The sequence below is a fragment of the Camelus dromedarius genome, chromosome 3 (assembly GCF_036321535.1).
Source record: "Camelus dromedarius isolate mCamDro1 chromosome 3, mCamDro1.pat, whole genome shotgun sequence".
NCBI classification, from domain to species: Eukaryota; Metazoa; Chordata; class Mammalia; order Artiodactyla; family Camelidae; genus Camelus; species Camelus dromedarius.
Genome location: NC_087438.1, coordinates 89,539,149 through 89,552,466, shown reverse-complemented (window position 1 = coordinate 89,552,466; position 13,318 = coordinate 89,539,149). Strand labels below are relative to the sequence as shown.

The following is a 13,318-nucleotide window of genomic DNA, read 5'->3' as shown; positions in this document are numbered from 1 at the left end:
CGAATGTTCTACCAGCTCCAAGGATAATTTTTTTTTTCTTGGAATATACTTATATGATTTTTCTTTTCCCTTTTTTCTACTCCCTTCAACCACCCTATAGCAGCTGGTTTCAGTGAACACTTTGAAAGTCAACAGATCATTCCCAGCTGAACTGTCCAGCCTTGATCTTGGACCCTTCTGCTTGGTGCCATGTGTCTCCTTACAGGTTCTTTTCCGTAAGAATAGATCTGTTTACTTTCCTCACACGTCAAGAAACTGCCCCTTATTTTTGCCAAAGATACAACTATCCCCCTAGTTCCGTAGGCTCAAGTTATTGGAATCACTTTTTAATCCTTTCTTTCCCTTGATCTCACATCCAGTTCATCACCACGTCTTTCCAAATGCGTTACCCAAGTCTAAGCTCACATTACCTCATATCCATGCTCTTCAGATGACCTGACTTCTCTTGCCTCCAACTCCTTCTCTGTTCTAAAACACCCTCCACCAACTCCAATAACACCTTTCAGGTATCTTTCTATACAGGCGATCACACTTCCCCTCGTCTGCTATAAATACAAACTTCAGTGTCCAGCATTCAGCACCTTATATCAACTACCCTTCTACATATCTAATATGTCTTAAGAAAATCTGTTTGCTTTCCCCAGAGTTTGCTGTTTTTCACGTATGATTCTAATTTTCACATATAAGTCTCACAATAACCCTACAAAATAGATACACTATCCTCTATCATTTCCATTTCACAGATGAGGAAACCAAGAGTCAAAAAAATCAAAGTAACTTGCCAAGGATCACTCAGTTTGTTAGTGGAAGAGTTATTACTTTATTCCACATCATTCTGACCCAAACCTATAGTCTTAACTATGATACTCCATCACCTCACATCAAATACCTGCCTTTGTAAGTATCATTTCATCCACCTAGAATCTCTTCTGTCCTTTAACGTTGCCCACGTTGGCTTTAATCTATAGCATAGGAAACTATGTTCAATAGCTTATAGTACCTATAATGGAAAAGAATATGAAAATGAATACATGCATGTATACATATGGCTGAAACATTATGCTGCACACCAGAAATTGACACAGCGTTGTAAACTGACTATACTTCAATTAAAAAATGGAAAAAAAATTTAAAATAATAAAAACAAATCACCACCCAGCTGTGCACTCCCTTTCATGGCTCTCATCTCTGGCCTCATGTGCTGTATCTGTCTACTGTTGTTGGTGGGCGATCTGCAACTCAACTGCAGAAATTTCAACTTTGAGAACAACATTTGTCCTGTACAGTCTGCACCCCCAGCACCTAGTAAAGTTCCTGGTCTATTGATTATGATCAATAAATATTTACCAAATGAAAATGAAAAAAACAGTAAGAGTTCTTCCTTTTTAGGAGCCTCTGGATGCTTCATCCTCGAATTCTTTCCGTGGTCACTACACCCCTCAGCACACAGTAAACACTCAGTAAAGATAAACTCCTGGCTCCCTGTGCTCCTTGTACTTTAAGCATGCCAGGGCACACAGGTACTGTCTTCTAATAAACACCTTGAGGTTATCTGTGTTTTTTGATTTTTCCTCTTTAGTTCACGAATGTACAAAATCTGGGCAAGCAGTGGTTGTGCACAAAACAGCATTCAGAGGTTGAAGCTCCTCAGACCCAACAAATAATGGGGTTCTGATATCTTACGCCACGTGGAAATGAAGCAGAGTGGGAAAATGGTCCAGGAATAGTTGAACATGTGACAACATGAAATCATTCTACATTTCTGTTGGACCTCCTAAGGTACAACATGATGACTACCACTCTTCCTAGTAAGAAGACATCCTAACTTTAACGCCTGGGAAACAAGAAATAATGAGAAAACAAACAAGGAGAAATGGTGCTACGTTTCTATGCTTCCTACTCTCCCCACAACGACGTTATGATCATTTTCTATTCCCACCCTTAAAACAACATAAGCCAAGACAGTTATTATTATCCCAACTTCACTTACAATGTTGTTTAAACACTGTGAGATTTATTTCTGCAAAATGATGAGGCCAATAAATGATACAACTGGGACCAGGAGTCAGGTTTTCTGGATCACAATCCACTATACTATTCTGACATATTTGCATTTTGCTGCATTTGCAACCAGTAATTCATTTACAGTTGCTTGTTTTGGGATTGGGGGTGTATTTGTTAAACAGTGCTACCACCTGCTGGTAAGTTTTCCAATAATTCACATTATAGCTAATCCTAAAATGGGAAACAAATTAAAAGATAACCAATATAGTTTATAATTACAACTACATTTACATGCTACTTTCTAACTGTACTCCCTATTGCAGTATCTGATTTGCACTTTTACAAAGCAGCCAAGTAAATCTTCTAAACTTACATGTCCAAACATTTCCTTTCTCAATAATTTGTAATTAATTTTGTCTACTTCCTAGAATATGCATATTTGAGAGAACATTTTACTAAACTTTTATGCAATATGATATCAAATTTGTTATCTACTAATAATGTAAGCCAGCAGTACCCATATTTTTATGCACAAAATCATTACCTGGTGAGGAGGTTAGTTAAAAATGTAGATTTCTGGATGTGATGGTCAATTTTATGTGTCAGCCTGAGTGGGCAACTAGGCACCCAGATTAAACATGGCTTCTCAATGTGTCTGTGGGGTTGTTTTGAGATGAGATGGCACATTAGCCAGTGGACTCAGTAGACTGCTCTCCTCGGTGTGTTTGGGTGTCACTAATTCATTGAATGCCTGAACAGAACAAGAGGCAGGAGAAAGGGGAATTCACTGTCTTTCTTCCTGCCTCACTGGTTGAGCGAGCACATTTCATCCCACCTCATGTCATCTCTTCCCGCCTTAAGACTAGGATTCACACCAGTAGGTCCCCTGGTTCTTGGGCCTTCAGACTCTCACTGGGTTATCCCCCTGGCTTTTCCTAGGCTTCCAGCTTGCAGATGGCACATCCTGAGCCTTCTTAGCCTCCACCATCAGGTGAGCCAATTCCTATTAGAGATGCACATAGATATACACACATACACACGTACGAAGAAGACGAGAGGAGAGAGGATATATACAGACAGATGAATGTCTATATAGACACAGATATGGAGATACATGTCATTGGTTCCTTTCCTGCAGAGATCCCAGACAAATACAGATTTTGGTACCAAGAGTGGTTTTAGGAGAATGGACTGTTAAACATGAGCTTCCTGAACTGGCTCAAGGGCTTCTGGAATTGGCATTCAATGTGATCACACTGAAAGATGCTAATGACTATATCTAGCATGAAAGAGAGCACTGCTAGTCCATGGCATGATCTGGCAATACACATACATCAAATACCTGCATTGGACCTTCCTAATCAACCACTTAGAAGTAAGGAGCTAGATGACACTGCACGATGCTAACAGTTTTGGAAAACATTAATTTAACAATGTTGGCTGGTTGCCCCTGATGTCACTGAACAGAGGGGTGCAAGGAAAGGATGAGCTCCGGGGTGTGAATTCCTAGCTCAAGAAAGCGTAAATAACCTAAGAGCTCGATGTCTGCCCTGAAGGAGACCCTCATCTCCTGTAGCCACTGGCTGAAATTTCTGAAAAGCAAAAGCTAAATCTCAACCTGCAACTGACTGAATTACAATGAAATTTGAACACTCAGCCTGGCAAGGGTCTCCTGTTAAAGTGAGAGCACTAAATGGGAAAGAATAGGATTGTGTGTATTTGGATAAGGACAAGTAGGAAGACCCTGATGAAGCCGGAGCATTGCACCCTTACATTTTAATGAGTCTTCTTTACTAGGGGAAGCGGCCTCCCCACCCCAGTGGTATCTACCTTGTCACCTCCATCTGAGGAGATTAAACCTCCAGTGCCTGAGGAGACTGGAGGGGCCTCCTCTGATTCCCCTGAGGACCTACCCTCCTACCTTTCTTCCCTTCTAGACCTACAACTAGACTCAAGCTCCAGTAGGTCCCTAAAGGGATGGAACAACACATAATTCATGAGGAGATGCATTACACTCTGTAAGGATTACCTGAGTTTTTTATTTATACAGATAGAGTCTGGGGAACATGTGTGCAAATGAAAACTAACGGTGAGGGAGAGCAGCGGACGGATATAAGGTTGGATTAGGCAGAATATGTTCGTATGTGCTCACGAAGCAGAGTCTGCATTTAAGTTGCAGTGTGAGGAGTTAGAAAGGGCTGTAAGAGTTTGGTTGGTTGAGCGAAATATGTAACAAAAGGTGGCCGACAGTGAGTGAACTAGAAATGCAGGACCTGCCTTAGTTTAATGGAGGGGAATGGATTTAAAGGCTTAGGCAGTTGGAATGTTAGAGTCCACGTGTCGTTCAAGACCTATTCAGCCACAATGGGAGGGTGCAGAAGGCATACCTTTCATCAATACTGTGAGCAATAAACTGGTGAGGAGAGCCTGGGCATCCTTGAAGGGCTCTGATTGCTTTTCTCTGTACGCCAGAACTTACAGTGGGAACTGCAGGCACTGAACGGTGAGACCCAGATATAGTGAGAACAATCTCCTTATGGGAAGGCAAGGGCCAAACGGCAGCACTCAAGCACCAAAGACGAGGGGGCATGGTTATCGTCGTGGACCGCAGAGTCAACGCAGCTGTCGGAACAGTCTGGCTTACGGAAGCCTTTGATGTTGGCTCGTTAACCATGGTATTTCCAGAAGCGAAACAGGTAAGAAGCCTTCTCAATTCTTACTTAATCCTCTTCAAGCAAAGATGTTCTAAGTGAACACAAGTCCAAACTGAATTGTAAGAATAGAGAATCACATCTCCTCAATCAATCACCAGATTTAATCCAGTTTACAGACCCAAAACCCCTGGAATAAATGGGAGGCCAGGTCTCCTAGAACAAAGATTCTGTTACACTACTAAAAATGTGTATTATTAGTCTTCCTTTCAGGTTTTCCCAAAAGGGAACTATGGCCCTTTACCATGGCAACTGCACAAAACTTTGGGGGACTACTGGCACCAGGCTCTGAACTGACACTAATCCCAGGAGACCCAGACATGATCGTGACCCACCACTCAGAGCCGGGACTGACAAAGTCAGGTAGTCAGTGGCGTTCTAGCTCAGGTCATCCTAGCTCCAGAATGCATCATTGCAACAGACATAGCAGCTGGCAGAATTCCCACAGTGGTGCCGCGGCTTGTGGAGTGAGGGATGTTATGGTAGGAAAGGCCAAACAGAAGCCGTTAGAACTGTCTCCCTACCTAGAAAAATAGTGGCCCCAAAACAATAGCTCATTCCTGGACAGACTGCAGAGATCAGTGCCATCACTGAGGGCTTTAAAGATTACCATCACGTCCCTACCCAACTTTCCCATTTGGCCTGTGCAGAAGACAGATGGATTTTTGAGAATGACAGTGGATTACAGTAAACTAAACTAGGTGGTGAGTCCAACTGCAGCTGTAGTATCAGATGTGGTTTCATTGCTTGAGCAAACTAACAGGCTCCCTGCTACCAAGAACTCAGCCAGTGAACTGGAAAATACCCTTTTATCCATTCCTGTCCACAAGGAATTGTTGGTTTTTTTTTTTTTCCCAGCTGGCAAGGCCAGCATTACAATCCCCCTGTACTATCTTAAGGATATACCACAACTCTAGCCCTGTATCATAATTTAGCTCAAAGATGTTGACCACTTTTTCCTTCTGTAAGATTTCACACTGATCCATTATGCTGATTGGAACTAGTGAGCAAGAAATAACAACTAGTTTAGCCTAGGCACTATCTGATCCACCAAGCTATAAAGTTAGGCACACACGGCAGCACTCCATGTTGACCCATGATTGGCCTCAAGCAGGCACATGGTTATTCACTTCAGTTGGAAGGAGAAATGGCCAGATGTATGGTTCTATACTGGCCTATGGGCTGTGGTTAACGGTTTGTCCGGATGGTCATGGATTTGGATGAAACATAATTGGCAAATTGATGAGGAAATCTGGGGAGGAAGTATATGGGGACTGACCCTTCTGGTTGGAAAAAACACGAAGATACTTGTGTCCATTGAAATGTTCCACCAAGTGTGATCTCAGCAAAGGAGGATTTTAATAATTAAGTGTATAGGATGACCTATTCTATGGAAACCAGGATGGTTTTTGATCCAGCCATCCCAGTCATCACCAAATGAGCTCATGAACAAAGTGGCCCCAATGGCAGGGACAGAGTTTATGTATGGGCTCAGCGATATGGAATTCCATTCACTGAGACCAATCTGGCTACAACCACTAGTAAGTGCTTCACCTGCCAGCAACAGAAACCAATTCTGAGCTCCTAACACGGCACCAGCTCCCTAGTAGTAGACTGATTACATGGGACCACTACCATCATGCAAGGTGCAATATTTTGTGCTTACAAGAATAGACAGTCACTCTGAATATGAATTTACCTTCCCTGCACTCAATGTTTCTTTAAAAACTATCATTCATGAATTTAAAGAACAGCTTATCCATCATCATGGTATTCCATGCTGCATTGTTTCAGATCAAAGAACTCACCTGGCAGCCAGAGGAGGGCAGTAATGGGCCCGTGCTCAAGGAACTTATTGGTCTTGCCATATTTCTCACCATTCTGAAACAGCTGGCTTGACAGAATGGTATAGTCGCCTTTGAAGACTCAGTTACAGTGCAGCAAGGTGGCAGTACCTTGCAGGATTGTAGCAAGGTTCTCCAGAAGACTGTATACACTCTAAGTTAGCATCCAGTATATAGTGCTATATTTCTCCTTAAGCCAGAATCCACAGATCTGCGAGTCAAGGAGTAGGAATGGCAGTGGAACCACTCAATATTTCTCCTGGAACCTACTAGCAAAATTTTTGCTTTGTTCTTTGGAGACTCTGTACTCTGCTGAGCTGGAGATCTTAGTTCCAGCGGAAGGAGTTCTTTCCCCAGAAGATGCAACAATGATTCCACTGAACTGCAAGTTAATAACTCCACCCCACTGTCCACTTTGGGTTCCTCATGCTTCTGAAGCAACAAAGAAGGGAGTTTCAGTTTCAGCCTCGGTAACTGAGCTCACGCTAAGGAGAAACTGGACTACTACTCTACCATGGGAGCCAGGAAGATTAAGTCTGGAATACAGGAAATCCCTTAGGGTGTCACTTAATATTACCATATCCTGTGATCCAGTTCAGAAGAAAACTTCCCCAACCAAATCTAGGCAGGACTACTAATGGCCCAGACCCTTCAGGAATGAAGATTTGGGTCACCACCCCCCGACCCCCCAGTTAAAGAACTTCAACCAAGGTAAACACCTCAGGTGAAGAAAATGATCAATGGCTTATCTAGATGGATAGCGGAAGAAGGTAGTTACAAATACTAGCTACAAGCATGTGACCAGTTGCAGAAATCAGGGCTGTTTCTTTACCACTCAGACATACACATGCACACATGCTTGTTCCTTTTCCTCTATTATTCCCTCATCATGTAATGGAAGATATACTGATTATAACTATTATGTATTGTTAATTTAACATCATAGAATAAGTTACAGACTATCTCAAAGAGGAGTTAACATCACTCAAGAACTCTATCTCCTTTACTGGTGAAACAGTCAGTGCATTTTCAATTCCACACAGGATAGCTGCAGCATAACAGAATTATGTATGACCTTGTTATTGTCATTGTTGGGGATTAAGTGTGGTTTAAGGAGATAAGAATGGGTATCAAGGTAACAAGAGGTGGGTTGTAATGGGTAATTTTGTGTGATTTTGTGTGTCAACTTGAGGGAGCCACAGGGTGCCTGGATTGTATGTTATTAGAAGGAGTGTTTGAGTAGGTTTCTGGATGAGATTAGCATTTGAACCAGCACACCCAATAAAGCAGACTGCCCTCCCCAATGTGCTTGGGCAGCATCCAATCTGCTGAGGGTCTCATTAGAACAAAATTGGGAGGAGGGAGAAATTTGCCTCTTTTTTCCCGCCTTACTAGTTCAGGCATCTCATCCCGTCTTCTACAGGCTCAGTCCAAATCCACATCATCAGCTCCTCTGGTTCTCAGGCCTTCAGACCTGGACTGAATTACACAACCAGCTTCCCTGGTTCTGTAGCTTGCAGATGGCGTACTGTGGTACTGCTCTGCCTCCATCATCACGTGAGCCGATTTATCATAATAAATCACCACGTATACACATACACACACCCACACGTGTACCTATCCTATTGGTTCTGTTTCTCTGGAGAACCCTAGAAGTACGTTTATCTCCTCAACATTCTAATTCATTTCTGGAATGGAATCAGAAAGAAAGTGTGTTTAATGAGCACCCCGAGTAATTCTCATGATGAGGCAAGTTGCAAACCTCAAACTTCAGCAGTCCATCCTGGCTCTACCTGTAATTGACTCAGTGAGTCATTATAATAAGGTCAAATAACCGTTCTAAACCTCAGTTCTTTGTAAGAGAAACATGGGGACTACAGGAAATTCCAGCCACTAGAAAATCTCTGATAAACTTCCACTGTGGACAGATGCTTTCCAAAATAAAAATTCTGAATAGGCATAAAGTTGATCTATGGAAGGCAAGCCCATGTGATAACTGAATTTTCACACATTGGATAAACTGAATTTTCACATATTGGATAATCGGAAAAAGTTTTGTTTTATTTAGTCAGCAATGTTGAATCTCCAATTAATTATCCCACTAGAGCACGAACAGTTGCAAAATAAATGTTAACCTTAGAGAATAACGGGAGAAAAGAAACCTGCCACTATCAGTGAGTCTGGGAAAGTAAGCATTCAAGTGTTTTCCAACTAGATGCTTTGTCAGAATCCTTTACTTGCTCACAGAGTGCAGCTGAACAATGTCAGAGCAGGAAGACAATGACCAAGGGAAAACTTAAGGGATTCCTGGCTGCAGTTGCATTAGCTAACAGCCTCCAGATGCTGAAAATCCAATGTCCCACCATTATTAGGAGAAAAATCAGTGAAATTTAGCCTTACTTGGAAAGTAAGCCTTATTTGGATGTTAAAATGAATGATGTTAGAAGGAAGCAGAGGCTGGTTTAGAACTGACTGACCCGGGCAAAGGAGAAGCCATTCAGTGACTTACAGACCTATTTTCTATCATATCATTAATGTGTAAAACCAAGACAGTTGGCCCTCCGTATCCATGGGATGTGCACCTGCGGCTTCAACCAACCACGACTGCAATTTGCAAAATACAGGTCAAAGACAAAAGGACGGTCTGCACTGGCAAAACACAAAGTCATTCCAAGTGAAAACACCAGTGACTCATTAAGATAAAGGACAGCACAGCAGCTCTGGAAATCCTGCTCCCCACTCCTTTGTCCTCAGCCTCACCAGCATTTAGTAACACAGGGAGAGCTAAACCTTCCATGTGGTCAACAGGTGGAGTATCCAGGAACGGGCTGCTGAGGACTGTGGTAGCTGGTTAGAAACTGGCTTTGCCATCTCATGTTTAAGACTTTTTTGTTTCATAGGTACACCTTCATTTGGTAATTTAAAAAAATCCTCTTCCTCATCCTCCCCTAAGCTGCTCATCTCCAGCTGTTGTTGTACAGCCTGACAGCTGCCCTCAGTCTAACTGAGAGAGTAGCAGAACCAGCTCTGGGTCTCACACAGAGGTAATCCAATCAATTGTTCTACTTGCTGAAACTCCACTGCCTTGCACTATCCAAAGAGGCAACAGACTGTAGTCTACACTGAGAGCTAGCTATGTACCAGCTAGAACGTCCACCTGTGCCCTATGTGGATGCAACTGGTTCCTTGGGTGCATCACACCAAATTCATTAAAATTCAAGAAAAAAGTTTCCATTGGAACCACAGAAAAAAATAACTCTCATTTATTCTATACACCTGCCAAATATATTAGCTATCTAAATTTAGAGATGATAGGCAGGTATTTCTAATTTTATAGTGAAAAACAGCATGTCTTCATAATGCTTGCCGATTTGAAAATCCTTCCACAAGTCCCCTCTATCACGTCAAGGAGCAATAAATTTGACCAAACCAGAAACCTAGGAATCTTGCTTTATTCTTCCATTTTCTTTCAGTTCTGAAGTGCAATCCATTTCCAAGATTCTCATTTTCACCTCCCAAATGTCTTTGAATTTTCTCCGTTCTCTCCATACTCAGTACCATCAAGTAGTTTAAAATGCTCTTTTATCAAATCATCATTGAAAAAAAGCCTAAAAAAATCTCCCTGTGTCTAAGCTTGCCTCTCTCTAGTTAATCCTCTCTTCTGTAATCAAAGTGCTCTTTCTAGAAGACAAACAAATATTGATCGTACTTTTTGCTTTGCTTGAAGTCTCTAGAATCTTGACTATTTCCCTTAGGAGCTTGCTGTTTAAAATGTGGTCCATGAAGCTGCAGCATCAGCGATATGTAAGAGCTTATTAGAAATGCAGAAAAGCAAGTTCTAGTAAAAACTTAGCGACTAAGAGTCTACACTGTAAAATTCCTGTGCGGTTTAAATGCACATTGAAGAACCACTACATTAGGACGAAATCCAAAGTCATGGCTCACAAGGATCTGGATGAGCCAGCCCCACATTAACCTGCCCTGCCACTTCTCTTGAACCCCCAACCATCCAACCTGTCAAGATGCTATGAGCCCACTTCCATTTAGATTTTCAAATGCCTGTTTATTTTTTTCTGAAGCTCTTTTCTACACCACCCCCAACTTCTTCCTTCTAACTCCTACTCATTTTAACTATTCTCCCAAGAAACTTTCCCTGGTAAACTGTTTCAACCAGGTATTGTAGTAACATACTTCCTTACCAAAGAACTTAGCTCTCACTATTGTCAGAGACCTTATTTGATCATACAAAACACTGTAAGAACTCTAGAAATAAAACCTAGTTTAATATGTTAGTTGTTACATACCCCCCAAAATTAGCACATACTAAGTAAATATTAACTAAATAAATATGGACCAAAAAAAAGATTTCCTGAGAGCGTCATTGTTTTTCTTCCCTTACCAAACTACACAGAAAAGTAATTTTGTATTTTTTAACTTCCAAAAAACCTAATTCTGGAAACCTAAACACACTCAGTCACTTACAAGCAGTTAAGGAAGAGGAGGCGATCCAGAAGGCAGTGTCTCAGATGAGAAATCCAAAGCCAGGTAGCCTGTCTAGGAGGTGGTTAAGCTGAAAGCGGCAGTCAACACGGGAGATTCAGACCCGCATCAGTAGCAAAGGCACGGAGTAAAGCAGGTGAGAGCAGGACGGTTTGAAGTGGGACAGAGAACACAGAAAATTGCACTCAGTCTGAGAATACACCGCTGACCCTTAAACAACACAGCTTTGAACTGCATGGGTCTGTATCCAAGCAGGATCCTACGGGGCCTTCCCAGCACAGACCCGTCCCCCCATGTCCTCTGCTTTAGTTCCTCTCTGAAGTACACAGATAACAGTATCTGATGCACGTTCCCGAGCTGTTTTACAGGTGCTAAAACTCACCAAATGGAAGACGTGAACTACTTGATGACCATGAGCACGTAGCCCCCAGACCTACTGGAGCCGGAGGACTGATAATGTTAACCCTTGTGACACCTCCCTGCTACCTCACCGTCGGCCAGTCAGAGAACTGTGCGTGAGCTGATCACACACCTTGCGTGTGACTCTCCTTCCTCATCTTCCTTTAAAAATGCTTTCCTGAAATCCATTCGGGAGTTTGGGTTTTGTGAGCATGACCTGCCCTGGACTCCTTGTCTGGCACCTTACAATTCCCACCGCTCTCCTCACAACAGAGAGTCAGCACTTCAGCTTCACTACTGCATGCGGGCAAGCAGACCCAAGTTTGCGTTGGTAACAGGTTCACTTATATTTGATTTTTTTCACCAAATATGTACTGCAGTACGACGCACGGTTGGTTGAATTTGTGGATGCAGAATGTTGAGTACAGAGAGCTGACTATAAAGTTACATGTAGAGTGTTAGTGCCCCCAACTTCCTCACTATTCAGGGATTAACTGTATTTTGTAAAGAGAAGCCTGCAAACTCAGCAATTCATGGTTCAATGAATAAAGAACTGAACTGTCCATAATGTTATTTTTTTTCTCTTTCAAGGCTATTTCTTCTTTCTTCCTCTCTCACTCCTTTCATGTGTAAATAATTTTCACCACTAAATAATAACATTTTCATTTTAAAAATGTTTTTATACTCTATATAACTGCTATGTGGATAATGAATTATTGCATTTCCAGAGTAGATGTCAGGATATCAGTGACAGTAAACCAAACAAGTAATTATAAAATCCTGGACAGAGACTGTGGTCGTGGAGGTAGAGAGGATAGATACATGTGAGTGTTATTAAAGAGGCAGAGTTGATGATAGATTATGAACTGAAATGTAACCTCACTGGCTGACTTTTTAATACCTTAATATCTGATTATATCCCATACATTGCTGAGGAAACTGTAAAAGGAAAGTACTCTCTTCCTCAGCCACTGCTCATTAGGAAGGCCATGTCTAACTAGAGGGTTCTGAAGATTGTCAAGCCCATTGGTGAAAAGCTAGGTGAGTAGGTGAGTTTCAGTCCAGCAGCTCTGAGGCTCTCCTTGAGCTGGAGATGAATTCAGACCTTAAGGCCCAGTGAAGGCAGCTGAATATTAACAGCAGCCAAGGAAAGTGAAGTTGACAGCAGTCAGAAGGCTCTTAGGATCTTTACTCCCATTCCTCCACTGAAAACTTTCCAGAAAAACCAACTCTGGTAAGTACCTGATTTGAAGAAAAAGTTCAGTGGGAAATACAATGTCTTTAATGCTCAGAGGAGAATGATACCTAAGCCAACTCAAAAAAAAAAAAAAAAGCTGTACAAAAAATACGCAGAAGTGTCCCAGAAACCACACTCGGACAGTCGTGCGCATGTGACCCTACAGGACTCAGTCTTTCCAAGCGAAAGTGTGGGCAAGAGAATCCAGGTGAATCACGAAGATTTATTTGGATAAAAAACACAGTGGAACAATGTGGAACACAAGGGTGGAACTTTCTCTGTTGTCTGACAAGATGCTCATGAGCAAGGATATTAATTTTAAATACTCACTGTCTCAGTTGTAAACAAAAATGAAAATATTATTAAAATTTTTAAATAAAGTGAATTTCATAGTCTAATTTCACAGACTTCCTAGAAATAAGAGAAGCCCCCTTTCAGGAGGATGAATGAAACCCCAACAAGCTAAAGCACAGCCATTCTATACAGGCTCTTATTCCAGAAGGTACCACCAAGTTTCTGTTACCTGGAACTACTTATTACCTAACAGAGTGACTTGCAAACATTTAGGTTACATCATTTTGCTTTACTGTCTTAAATATTGCCAGGCAAGTAGCAGTAGAAAG

General features: G+C 41.8%; 1 pseudogene; it reads left to right on the top strand.

Moving 5' to 3' along the window:
* The first annotated feature begins 4,592 nt into the window (after positions 1 to 4,592).
* On the top strand, positions 4,593 to 13,039 carry LOC116149774 (small ribosomal subunit protein eS7-like; annotated as a pseudogene).
* Positions 13,040 to 13,318: the final 279 nt, after the last annotated feature.